Consider the following 14,217-nt stretch of genomic DNA (forward strand, 5'->3'; position numbering starts at 1 on the left):
GTTCACACCGGTCAAAGAAAAGCTTCGCACCTCTTATGAGAAGATTGAATTCCTCGAGTCTTCCTTGGAACCTTTGAAAGTTTCTTATGATGTTGCTAAAGCTAAGAAGAAGAACTTACGGACTGAAGTTGATCAGTGGAAGAAAATGTATGATGCCCTTGAGAACAAATTAGTTATGGATTTGAGTTGGACATATCTCTGTACCCGCTTCGAGACTCTGATTGAAGCTAGTCAAGAAGGTTTTGACCTTAATGCAGAAATTGCGAAGGCCAAAGAAGCCATTGAAGTGTCTCAAAAAGGTCCAAGTTTCTCCACTCCTGAAGAAGAGTATTCTGGAGGTGATATGGGTAAAGAAGATATGGAGACAAAATTCCATCCTCCATTTTTATGTCCCTGAGCTGATCATTTCTAAGTTGTCGATCCTTCCCTAGCTGATAACCCTTCTCAAGTTGTTATTCCTTCAAATCAAGTTGTTTCTCCTGATCATTAAACTTAGATTTTTGTTGCCCAGTTTTTGTGTTTTCATTTATTTTTGGAACATTTCGTGCAAACTTTCTGTGCTTCTTATACAAGTTTTCTTTGCTTTGCTCGTTCAATTTTTCGAGTCGTTTACTAAATTACTTTTATTTTTTTATTAAGTAAATGCTTTTGGTTGTTGTAACTAAATACGTACAGTCTTAATCATAAATGAGGCCCCTTTTATGCAATTAGAACTAATGAAGATGATATCCCATCTTCATGTTGGTACAAAAATATTCAAATATGAAATAACTTGAAATGTTCTCGTAGAACTTTTAAAGTAATTACTCATTCAAGTGAATATTACAACTGCATTTTCGATACAAGATTGTGACTCTTGTGTCATGAATAAATTATTTCAAATGACTGTATTGTAATTTATAAATTTGTCGGAAATGTTTTATTTCGTGACTGTTTTTGTAAACTAATCTTGAAATTTCTTCAAATTCATGAGAAGCTTATCTTCATAAGCCTTCATATGCTTATATAGTGCCCAATGTTCTAGTTTGAAGCGCGAAAACTTGAACACTAGATTTTCAAACGAACTTTAACAACTTTTTTCCTTGGTCCTTTCCATGAAAAGGAAACATGCACATGACACACAAATGTTTTTAGATGAAGATTGTGCTTAACCCTTTCCTTTAGAATTTTTGTAACCTTGATCAGGAATAATTAAGTACTCCGCATGTTATTTTTGGTCTAATATCATCATTTGGTCCGCGTTAACTTTGTGCCTACCATCCAAAAATATTAGTAAAATTTACATGAATAAATAAATACTTGAATAAAAGATAAATGTTTGTGAGTGTCTCTTTAGAAGTATTACTTCTTTAAGTGCTTTACATTCCAATTTAAAGGTAACACTTTTCCATCCATAGTTTTTAACTCATACACTCCTTTTCCAGCCATGCCTCAAACTCGATATGGACCTTCCTAGCGTGGGCCTAATTTTTGGAATTAATTGCTTGTGCAGATTGGAATACTTTTCTAAGAACAAAGTCCCCAATATTGAAGTACTGTAAACTTGTCCTTTGATTGTAATATCGTTCTATTCTCAAAGCTAATTCCATTCGCTCCTCGATCATGTCCGCATTCTTACGTAATGTTTCATCATTTGGTGAGTCAGTTTTATGGTAAAATCTCAAACCTGGTTCTCCTATCACAACCGCAATTAATGCTTCAGTTCCATAAATAAGTGAGGAAGGTGTTTCTCCTGTACTTATCTTTTATGTGGTTTTATAAGCTCATAAAACTTCTGATAACACTTCTAGCCATTTGCATTTAGCTGCTTCTAAAAGCTTCTTTAAATTGTTTTATTTATTGGTTGCCTCCGCTTGTCCGTTGGCACCGGGATGATACAGTGACAATGTTATTCTCTTGATTTTCCAGCTTTTAGAAAATTTAGTTGTTTTTGATCCTACAAATTGTGGACCGATATCACACATGATTTCTTTCGTTACTCCAAATCGGTAAATTATATTCCTCCAAATGAAGTCTTTGACCTGCTTTACTCCTACCTGTTTGAAGGCACCTGCTTTCATACATTTAGAAAAATAATCAATCAAAACCAATAAGAATCTCACCTTTCCTTGCGCTTGCAGCAATGGACCTGTGATATCCATTCTCCATTTTATAAACGGACATAGAGCGAGCCGGAATGTAATGGCTTCGCTGGTTGATATAATTAATTCACGTAACGTGGACACTTTTCTCATCTTTTTACAAAACTTTCTTCCTCTTCCTCCACTCGTCGACAATAATATCCAGCTCTTATCAATATTTTTACCATCGATTTTTTCCCTACATGATTAACATAGTATCCTTCATGCACTTCTCGCATAACGTAATCAATTTACCTAGGGCTGAGATATTTAGCGAAGGGGCCACTGAAAATTTTCCGATATAAGTCCCCTTTCACTAAACAATAGCGAGTGGCTTTTGTTCCTAGCCTTTGAGATTGCTTCTTATCTTCAGGTAATATCATATGCTGCAAGTAATTTACAAATTTATTTCGCTAATCCTATGTGAAACGAGTAAAATTTACCTTGTTTTTTGTCTGGTCTAGCACTGAGTGGAATAAATGTACAACTTTTGTATTTTTAGAGCTGGTTATATCTGTTACTGATACGAGGTTTGCTAACACATTTGCTTTTGTGTTTTCCTCCCTTGGAATTTGTATAGTTTTCCATTCTCGAAACTGATTTAAAACTCTCATACCTTTTCTAGGTATTGTTGCATCCATGTCTTTCGTGCTATGTAATTCCCTTGCATTTGATTTACCACTAGTTGAGAGTCATTATTAATCTCGAATTGCTCGATTCACATTTTGCTTGCGAGCTCAAAACCTGCAATCACTACTTCATACTCGGCATCGTTATTAGTAATAGGATAACATTCTGCATTTGATTTACCACTAGTTGAGAGTCATTATTAATCTCGAATTGCTCGATTCACATTTTGCTTGCGAGCTCAAAACCTGCAATCACTACTTCATACTCGGCATCGTTATTAGTAATAGGGTAACATTCTATTGATTTCCTAACAACTTCTCTGGTAGGTGCAATTAGAATAATACCAAAACATGCTCCCTTTTATATTAGAGGATCCATCCGTGCATAAAATCAAATTCCCCAGACTAGACCCAGAAGTAATACGTACTTCTTTTTCAGCTTCGAGATACGTTTTAGCTAAAATTTACTACAAAAGCTGCTAGTACATGTGACTTTATGGCAGTGTGCGATTGATATATAATATCATATTCACTAAGTTCTACTATCCATTTAGCTAATTTTCATGTTTATTCATGTCTATGCAAATATTATGCAATGGAAAAGTCGTTACAACAGAGATTAGGTGACATTGAAAATAGGGTCGTAATTTTCTTGATGCCATTATTAATGCCAGACTAATTTTTTAGGTGTAGATATCTTCTCTCAGCTTCTTACAAAGCTTTACTAATATAATAGATAAGGTATTGCGTACCTTTTTATTCTCGAACCAAAGCTGCACTCACTGAAACTTCAAATACGGCAAGTAAACAAGCAACCTTTCCCCCTCCTTCGACTTTGAGAGTAAAGGTGCTTTTGATAGATAAGCTTTTAAATCTTTCAACGCTTGTTGACATTTTTGTTACATCCCGTATTTTCATTCAATATATGCCCTACTAAGTTGAGGTTGACAAATGCACCTAAATATGAAAAATGAGATTTTAAGCAAACAAAAACGAGTTGCTTGCTTACCCGTTCTACTTGCTTGAGCTAATTAACACGTGTCGTAAGTATTAAACGAGAACAAGAAACATTACTACTATACATAAAGGAAAGCCAAGCTCCTCTCCGTCATCGTCTGTGTTTTTTGAAATTATTGTCTATTCTGAGGATACTTTTGGAACTAACTATTTTCTTTTGGTGAGCTTTATTGCATTGTTTGGTCCACAGACTTAGACTTGCTGCTCTGTTTACTGTAAAACCAGTATTATTTCCTATAATTTACGTTGTGTTCTTGTACCGGTAATAGGTAGTTGCAGTTCTTTTTTGGAGTCCCATTTTGCCCCTACTTTTGCACTTTATTACAATAAATTTACTTGTACACTTTGGTAAATCCAATAAATACATGAGCCTTCTTTCAATACCTAAAAAGGCAATCATTGTTGCTGATGTCACATGACAGTGACACATACTTTCACAAATTTTCAATTGTCAGCTCCAACTTATTTTTGGCACATATGCTGCAAACATTTTGCTTCTTGAAAATAAATTTTATATCGTGGTATACAAAAAAATCTTATTTCTATGAATTAAAATTGATCTTACTTTTTCTTGGCTGTAGATTAAAATTAATTTAAATTTAATTATTTGGATTTCAAAATTCTGGCAATGAAGTGTTTGAGAATATAACTGGTATTTCCGTATAAGGGGGTTTAAGTTGGCATTACTAATGGATTACATGGTTAACTAAATAATCATTAAAAAAAAGTTTGAGTAAGGAAAATAATAGAAATTTAAAGTTAAATTGCTCTTTTTTATTTAAAAATTTGACCTTTTGGGATTATATTGGACTACATAAGAAATTTTAACCAATTCTAAAAGAATTGCATTTTGGAAGAAAATAATCTTTTTCGGAGATTTAGTTCAAACATTTTTTTAAGAACCTAAACTTTCTGATGCTCTAAATTCGAATTTTGGATATGTCATACAATCGACTATAAGTGGAACGGTAAGATGCACAAAATTATTTAGAACTAATAATGAATAGCTTGGAGAGGCGGACAATAGTAGAAGAGAGTTGAACTAACTACAACACATTAAGTTTAACTTAATTTACTATAAAAAAAAGTCCAATAAATTTTTAAAAGAAGTTGCATGCTCTAGAATTAAAAAAAGAAAAACAAGTGAATTCTTTAAACACATCAAAGATTTTACATTTTGTTTAATTATCGATGACTGCATGGCTGATAACATTCTTTTGCATTGGATGCAATAAATTAATTACAACAATTTATCTGTAACAAGAAAAGTAAACAAATATAGAAGCAGACAATGTTTAGTACAATGCTTGGTACAAGTACATTTAAACACGATTGTTCATATAGATATTGGGCCTGAGCTTAGCTCGGGCATAACTCCACTAGTATTTAAATAAATATGGGCAGCATATGACACCGACTAATTAAGCAAGTAGGTGTCACCTACTTGCTAAAGGAAAGGCCAAAATTAATTCACCCAAAAAGGGAAAAAGTGGGTCGGCCAAGGAACCCCTTAAAGGGGCTTATTATCCTCTTTTATACCTCACTTTATTTCAGCAAATCACTCCCAAAATAGCCATAAGATCTCTCTCCAAAATCTCCCTCAAGCCCTAAGTTATTTTCTCTTCTTTTCAAGTTATAGTTGGAGGAAAACCTAAGAGTTGAAGAATCCAAGTTAGGAGCTGAGCTCTTCAACAAAATAAGGTAAGTATACTATCCACTTTCATCCCTTTTTTCTGCTATAAATAAAGAGAAATTTGTTCCATAATAGTAAGAACTCACGGGACGGTGATCGGAAGTAATGAGTTCGAGTTGTTCAACTTGAAGTGGACTGTTTCGTGGGTTGTTTCGTGTTGTTATTGGGTTGTCTCTTGTGCAACTATTTTTATGCAGTTTTAGAGGAGAAAGGGCATGGAGAAATACCACATAATGGTGGGGTGATGGGCTAATCATTCGTCATTATATTTTCAGGTTGTTTAACACTAGTATGGTTGTCGTTGTGTGTAGAATAAGCATGTAGGAGTTGCTCTTGTTGTGATTTATTGGAGGGCTCCTAATTAAGGAATATTAAGGCAAATCTTCCTTCTTTTGGCATGTTCTAAGTAAATGAAGTGTAAATGAAATGTTATTCCATAAATGGTTCTACTCTTAGTAGCTAAGGATGTATATATTATTTATTCCGATGAAATATATTTCAAAACATGCATAAATACGATTTCTAAGTCCCTATTGAGGCATATAATGATGATCTCAACGTTCATAATGTAATAGGAGGGTGAACGACTATAAGTCACTTCAAAAAACATTCTAATATCCTAAAAGGTTTTTCATGCATTGTGTGTATATATGTAAACGAACAATGGCGTTATATATGCATATACAGTATCTATAAGGATATGGCTATGGTACTCCTACCTCACTACGACCAATTGGGCAGTTATGTATCTCTATTTACCACCGAGCTATGACCAGTCGGGCAGACATGTATCTACCGTCGAGCTACAGCCGATCGGGCAGCTATGTATTTACCACCGAGGTACGGCCGGTCGGCCAGTTACCATTGATCATTTGGGCTGTTAAAGTTTACAATATTGATATTAGACCCAAAGAGCGCCTAGAGATAAAATAATATAGCCCCATGGGAGTGACATCATATATAAATATAGTCATTATGCATATCATGGTCCTCAGTGGCAATTCAGAGGTTTCAGGTTGATCTTATCCCTATTATTGAAAATGTCTTATTGTTATATTTAAGTTCTACCTTGCATACTCAGTATGTTCTTCGAACTGACGTCCCTCTGTCGAGGGACACTGTGTTTTATGTCATGTAGGATAAGGTAGACGGATAGAGGAACCTCCGCAGTAGGATGTTGTCACGCCCCGCACCATGGTTTGGGCGTAACAAGGCACTCGATGCCTGATTGTATGTGACCGAGCGAACCAACTGTATGGTTGGATCAACGAGTGGTATAACTACGAGTTATAGGTAAATATAAAACATGATAATCTACTAAACAGTCTGACTAAAATATCATAGATACGGAAAATACTAAAAGGTCTGCAAGTATAAACAAGTAGCCGACAAGGCTAATACATGAAAGCCTGCTAATATCTGACTGACTGGGTCATAGTCTACGAAGCCTCTAAAGAACACTGAAAATGCTAACTGTTTACCAGGACAAGGTCCCCGATATACCTTATTAACTGAAATACTATAATGACCAAAACAAAAGAGAGATAAGGCCCCAAAAGACTGGGGCTCACCAATAGGTGATACGAGATGTCCTAGCAAGCAGAATCGTCAACCTGAAAATCGTTACCTGCATCGCGAGATGCAGGACCCGTGCAAAAGGGGCGTCAGTACATTTAAATTGCACTGGTATGTAAAACAGCTGAAGAAAAGAACTGTAAATACTGAAACTGAACTGCTAGCTGATAAACTGATAACTGAACAAGGAAGTAAGGATATGAATACTCCCTCTTCTGAATGATGAACAACCTGTTTCTCTGAATATGAAACTGTGGCCTCAGGCTCTCTCTCTTTCTCTCTATATATATATATATATGTATATATGTGCACATGTGTGTGTGTGTGTGTGTGTGTGTGCGCACAACTGCGGCCTCGAGCCCAAGTATACGTATACATAACTGCGGCCTCAGTCCCAAAGATACATAAAACATAAACTGTGGTCTCAGGCCCAAATACAGGTGTTCAACTTTCAAGAATATAAAAATTAGGAACTGAGGATCATACTGTTGTACATGATACTGAAATAATGAGCCATACTGGGTTACATGATACTGGAATAGTGAATAGGATTAGATTGAGATGGGTACTCATAATAAGTTGATTTGTCATAACTGAAACTCATACAATATCGAATGATTATGCAACTATGTCATCTAGAGAATAGAAGTTCTACTACTATTCAGGGAACTAAGGCATAGTTACTTTCTGAGGGAACTGGTAATGGTCATAATGAATGAGACGTAGAGAGAATCATAGACATTCCCAAACGTAAAGAGTTAGCCTTACATACCTAAACTTCCTGCCCTTGAGCTTAATGCAACGTTTGTCAACCCTTTCAACTTTAATCTATAGCAATACAAGTCAAAGAGATTCCATATTAGCTATGGTGCTCATGTATCGGTCACTTAAGCATTTTAACAAACACTTGGTGAAAATAAAGTTTCATAATCCTTATTAATGGTGTCTCTGCACCTAACAACTCATTCTCTTGTTCCTAGATAAATTCTAAAGTCTCAAATGATTATAATCAACATTATTCTTCATCACCCATAAGGTAAACAACACCCTTAACCAATAATCAACACTCAACACCCCAACCCTATAATCGTTCATGCTTTTCTATCAAACTCATCAACTTATATCTCATGAACTAGGGTTTATAATCATTAAACCAATGCTAGAATCAATTAGAGAGTGAAGACATTACCTTTTTGAAGTTCAAACTCGTTGAATTCGAGTTCTAGGCTTCTTTCTCTCAACAATGATATCCCAATCGAATATCTAATGATATGGAGGGTTTACCCATGTTAGTAAGATGTTGGGAAATTGCAATTAACTTAGAATCACCATTAAAACTTACCTTGGGTGATGGAGGGACCCTTAAGGAGTTAGGTTTTTGAGAGCCTTTCTTTCTAGAGCAAGTTTTTATGTTTTGGGAATGTGGGAGACGAAATAAGGCTAAAAAATGACTTCCCAAGTCATCAACCGCGTCCCAGTTGGCGCGACCGTGGTCCCAACCATGGTAAATCGCTGGGACACTGCCTCACCACCGCGGACACGTTAAAAATGCGGTAGGACCGCGGTGGTTACATACCATTCTGTAAAACAGGCATAACATTTTGCACAGAGCTCCATTTGGGCTCCACAATATATCGTTTCAAAAGATATTTCAAAGGCCAACAACTTTCATGCTTTGAGTTTTTCCCAATTTCTTACACATTTTCACTAAACCCTGCTGGAAGACAGACCTTCTGCAAACTTAGTCGATTTTGTCAAATCTTATGCACCTCACTTTCCATCTTGATTTTGAAACAACTATTTTCACCCATAATCATCCCGATGGGACTTCACATGTTCAAAATATATCCTTACTAATCCTTTAACTCATTCATACCTAAGCCGAATTTTACATGGTGTTACATTATCTCCCCCTTAGAATCATTCGTCCTTGAATAATGGTCCTGGGTGCAACTACGGCTATCTATGGACATTAAACAGGTGTGATGGAGATATGAGAATATTGAAATATCATGAATACATGTATATCAAACTGGACGAGCACGTGATCACTAAATACTAAGCTGAGTAAATACTGAAAGACATGGAGATTATAATATAAGACCTGAATGGAAAGGTTAATTACCTTCCACATTTTCCTTTTGCTCTTCAAAGAGATGGGGATATCTGGACTTCATGTCCTCCTCGGCTTCCCATGTAGCCTCTTCAACCTTTTGATTCCTCCAATGCACTTTTACTGAAGCAATTTCCTTTGTTCTGAGCTTGCGGATTTGACGATCAAGAATAGCCATTGGAATTTCTTTGTAAGACAGGCTATCTTTAACCCCTATAACCTCTGTAGGAACCACAAGTGATGGGTCTCCCATGAATTTCTTCAACATGGACACATGAAACACTGGGCGTACAACAGCTAGTTCTTGTGGCAATTCTAACTCATAAGCCACCTGTCCGATCCTTCGCAGGATTCTATATGGACCAATATAGCGGGGACTAAGTTTCCCCTTCTTCCCAAATCTCATAATGCCTTTCATGGGCGACACTTTTAGAAACACCCAATCATCAACTTGGAACTCTAAGTCTCTACGCCGCACGTTCAAATAGGACTTTTGGCGACTTTGAGCCATCTTCAAATGCCTTTGTATCAAGTTGACTTTCTCCATAGCCTGATAGACCAAATCGGGTCCTAACAACTCTGCTTCTCCGACTTCGAACCAACCAATTGGTGATCTACACCTTCGCCCATACAGAGCTTCATACGGTGCCATTTTGATACTATAGTGATTGCTATTATTATAAGCAAACTCAATGAGAGGTAGATGATCGTCCCAATACCTTTAAAATCAATAACACATGCCCTCAACATATTCTCAAGAGTCTGAATGGTGGGCTCCGCCTGGCCATCTGTCTGAGGATGAAAAGCAGTGCTGAGGTTCACACTTATGCCCAATCGCTTCTGAAAGGATTTCCAAAAGTTTGTTGTGAACTGAGCACCACGATATGAGATAATGGACAAAGGAGTCCCATGCAATCGGACAATTTCTTTGATATACAGCTTGGCTTAATCCTCGGCCGAATCTGTAGTCTTCACTGGCAAGAAGTGAGCTGACTTGGTAAGTCGGTCTACAATCACCCAAATCGAATCATGCTTCCGGAACGAGCGAGGTAGACCTGTTATGAAGTCCATGTTTATCATTTCCCATTTCCAAACGGGAATTTCTATATTCTGAGTTAAACCGCCAGGTCTCTAGTGTTCGACTTTCACCTGCTGACAATTTGGACACTTAACCACAAAGTCTGCTATATTCTTTTTCATATCGTTCCACCAATAAACCTCATTAAGATCATGATACATCTTTGTGGAACCTGGGTGAATAGAATACCTGGAATTGTGGGCTTCTGACATAATCCGCTCTCTGAGCCCATCTATGTCTGGAACGCATAGTCTGCCTCTGTATCTCATAGTACCATCATCTCCCCCTTGTTCAAAAGCCATAGTCTTGTGTTTGTGAATTCCTTCCTTCGGCTGCAATAAGTAGGGATCACTTAACTGTTTTTCTTTTACTTCTGCTACTAAGGAGGATTCAGCCCTGTTCTAGAGAACAACGCCACCATCTTTGGAGTCCAAAAGTCGAACTCCTAGACATTCTAAGCGGTGGACTTCCTTCATCATAGTTCGTTTGTCTGCCTCAACATGAGCTAAGCTTCCCATAGAACACCGACTGAGAGCTTTGGCTACAATATTTGCCTTCCCTGGATGATAGAGGATATCAACATCATAATCTTTAAGTAATTCGAGCCACCTCCTCTGACGTAGATTTAATTCTCTTTGCTTGAAGATGTACTGGAGACTCTTGTGATCTGTAAAAATGTCAACATGTACCCCATACAAATAATGGCGCCAGATCTTAAGCGCAAACACCACAGCTACTAATTCAAGATCATGAGTCAGATAATTCTTCTCGTGAGCCTTGAGTTGCCTCGACGCGTAGGCTATGACTTTACCATGCTGCATTAATACACACCCAAGACCAACCCCTGAAGCATCACAATAAACAACGAACCCTTCTATTCCTTCTGGTAGTGTCAGGACTGGAGCTGAAGTCAACCTCTTCTTTAACTCCTCAAAACTTTTCTCGCACACGTCCGGCCATTGAAACTTGACTTTCTTCTGAGTTAATCTAGTCAAATGGGATGAGATAGAAGAAAATCCCTCTACGAAACGCATATAATAGCCTGCTAGACCCAAGAAACTTCTTATATCGAATACTGAGGTGGGTCTAGGCCAATTCTTCACTGCCTCTATTTTCTGAGAGTCCACCTTCACGCCTTCCCCTGAGATGACATGGCCCAAAAATGCTACTGATTTCAACCAGAATTCACACTTAGAAAATTTTGCATATAACTTGTGATCCTGCAGTGTCTGCAACACAATTCTGAGATGTTCGGCATGGTCAGTCTCGCTACGGGAATAAATCAAGATGTCATCAATAAACACGATAACAAACAAATCAAGATAAGGCTTGAAGACCCAATTCATAAGGTCCATGAAAGCTGCTAGTGCATTCGTTAAACCGAATGATGTTACCAAAAATTTGAAATGCCCATATCGAGTCCTAAAAGCTGTTTTTGGAATATCAACTTCCTTAACCTTCAACTGATGGTATCCTGATCTGAGGTCAATCTTGGAAAAATACTGGGCACCCTGAAGTTGATTAAATAAATCATCTATTCTGGGAAAAGGGTACTTGTTCTTGATGGTGACTTTATTCAACTAACGATAGTCAATTCATATACGCAAAAACCCATCCTTCTTTCGGACAAACAAGACCGGTGCGCCCCAAGGTGAGACACTTGGCCTTATAAATCCCTTATCTAGAAGATCTTTCAACTGGACTTCTAACTCTTTAAACTCTGCTGGAGCCATTCTGGAAGGCGGAATAGATATCGGCTTAGTGCCTGGAAGTAGATCAATTTCAAAGTCAATCTCTCTATCGGGAGGTATTCCAGGGAGATCTTCGGGAAGAAATTTTGGAAACTCATTTACAATTGGTACCAACTGGAGAGTGGATATCTGAGCATCTGCATCCTTAACTCAAACCAGGTGATAGATATATCCCTTGGAGATCATCTTTCTGGCTTTAAGATAGGAAATAAACCTATGCCTAGGTATTACTACATCACCCTTCCATTCTAAGTCTGGTTCACCAGGAAATTCAAAACTTACTATTTGGTTCTACAACCCACTATGGCATAACAGGACTCTAACCAATCCATGCCCATGATTACATCGAAATCTACCATCTCCAATTCTACTAAGTCTGCTGCAGTAAGACGATGATGCACTTTGACTGGACATCCCCTATAGATACACCTTGCTATAACTGATTCTCCAACTGGAGTGGACGCTTCATAGGGTTCACACAACTTTTCTAGTTCTATCCCAAATTTATTTTCAATATATGGGGTTATATAAGATAGGGTGGATCCCGGATCTATAAGAGCATAGACATCAATAGTGAATATTGTTATCATAACTGTGACAACATCTCCACGAGCCTCTGTATCCTGACGGTCTGCCAGTGTATACAAGCGGTTTCGTCCACCACCTACATTATTAGACTTTGTTGTATCACGCCCTTGCTGAGCCTGAGAATTTGATGGGCTACTGAATTAGTGGACTGAGCTGCATTGCCTCCATTGTTCTACTTTGCCGATAGACAATCCCTCAAGAAGTGGCCTTGCTGACCGCATCCAAAGCAACCATTTGTGCCCAAACGACACAACCCTGGGTGCCTCTTACCACATGTATTGCTAATAGGGTAACCAAGGACTCTATAGCCCACACTAGCCTGTGATTGTGAGTCTGCTGTTTTGAAATTCTAGTTTTTCTTGTTAAACTTTGACCTCTGAACCGGTGCACTAGCTGAAGATGGAGCAGGTCCTGATTTTGATTTCTTGAAAAACTAGTGATAGCCTCCTGATTGAGATCCCACATGGTTGAAATTTCCTACAGACTTAGCTCTCTTGCTGGATTCCATCTCCTTCTCTCTCCGTAGCCGCTCTTCTTCCTTCAACCTGTCTTCGTTCCCTTGAACAAAGGCAACCATCTTAGTGATGGTCATGTCATTATTCTGAGCAGCTATATTAGCATCAACAAACAAATCATCTGAAAGCCCCAACACAAACCGCCTAACTCTGGCCCTCATATCACGTACCATTTTTGGAGAAAACTTGGCCAGAGAGACGAACTTGAGGTAGTACTCCTTCACACTCATATCATTCTGCCTGAGTCTCTCAAACTCCAAAGCCTTAGCTTTCAAGACCTCAATGGGCAGAAAGTGCTCAAGGAACGCATCTGCAAATTCCTTCCAAGTGGCAGGATCTGCATCCTCCCCTCGGGACTCCGCCCATGTTTCATACCAAGTGTTGGAAACATCCTTCAGTTGGTACGCAGCAAGCTCTGCTACCTCAGTGTCTGTAGCATGCATCACTGGAAATATCTTCTGAACCTCATCAATGAAGTTTTGCGGATCCTCATCCTTTTTGGACCCTGTGAAGACCGGAGGTTTCATGTTGAGGAATTCCCTAGACCTGGAACTACCCATCCCATGAACATCACTTGTTCCCTGCCTTTGAGCCTGAGTAGCAACAATCTGGGCGAGCATCTGGATAGCTCCCCTGACATCCATGTCTGAAGCACTGGGCACTGAGCCCGGTGCAACCCTCTAGGCCAGAGTGTCCTCCTCTTGAGCAGCGTTAGTTGTGGCCTCCTGGCTAGTACCTGAGGCCCTCCTAGTGTACTTTCTTTTTGCAGGCATTCTTCTGAAATACGCAATTCGCACGGGTTAGAAAGATTCCTGAAAACATAGCTCTAACTGCACGATCTAGAGTATGAAATAAATGGAACAATCCTAGATGTCTTGGTGGTCAACTATTTACATGTGTGGCACGCACACGCACATAAAAGAGACCCCACTGGACACGGCTTCATAGACTCCCTAGGACTCTTGAACCTAGGGCTCTGATACCAAGCTTTGTCATGGCCCGAACCATGGTCTGGGCATAACAAGGCACTCGGTGCCTGACTGCATGTGACCGAGCGAACCAACTGTATGGTTGGATCAACGAGTGGTATAACTACGAGCTAGAGGTAAATATAAAACATGATAATCTACTAAAGAGT

The sequence above is a fragment of the Nicotiana tabacum genome, chromosome 1 (genome assembly GCF_000715075.1).
Source record: "Nicotiana tabacum cultivar K326 chromosome 1, ASM71507v2, whole genome shotgun sequence".
NCBI classification, from domain to species: domain Eukaryota; kingdom Viridiplantae; phylum Streptophyta; class Magnoliopsida; order Solanales; family Solanaceae; genus Nicotiana; species Nicotiana tabacum.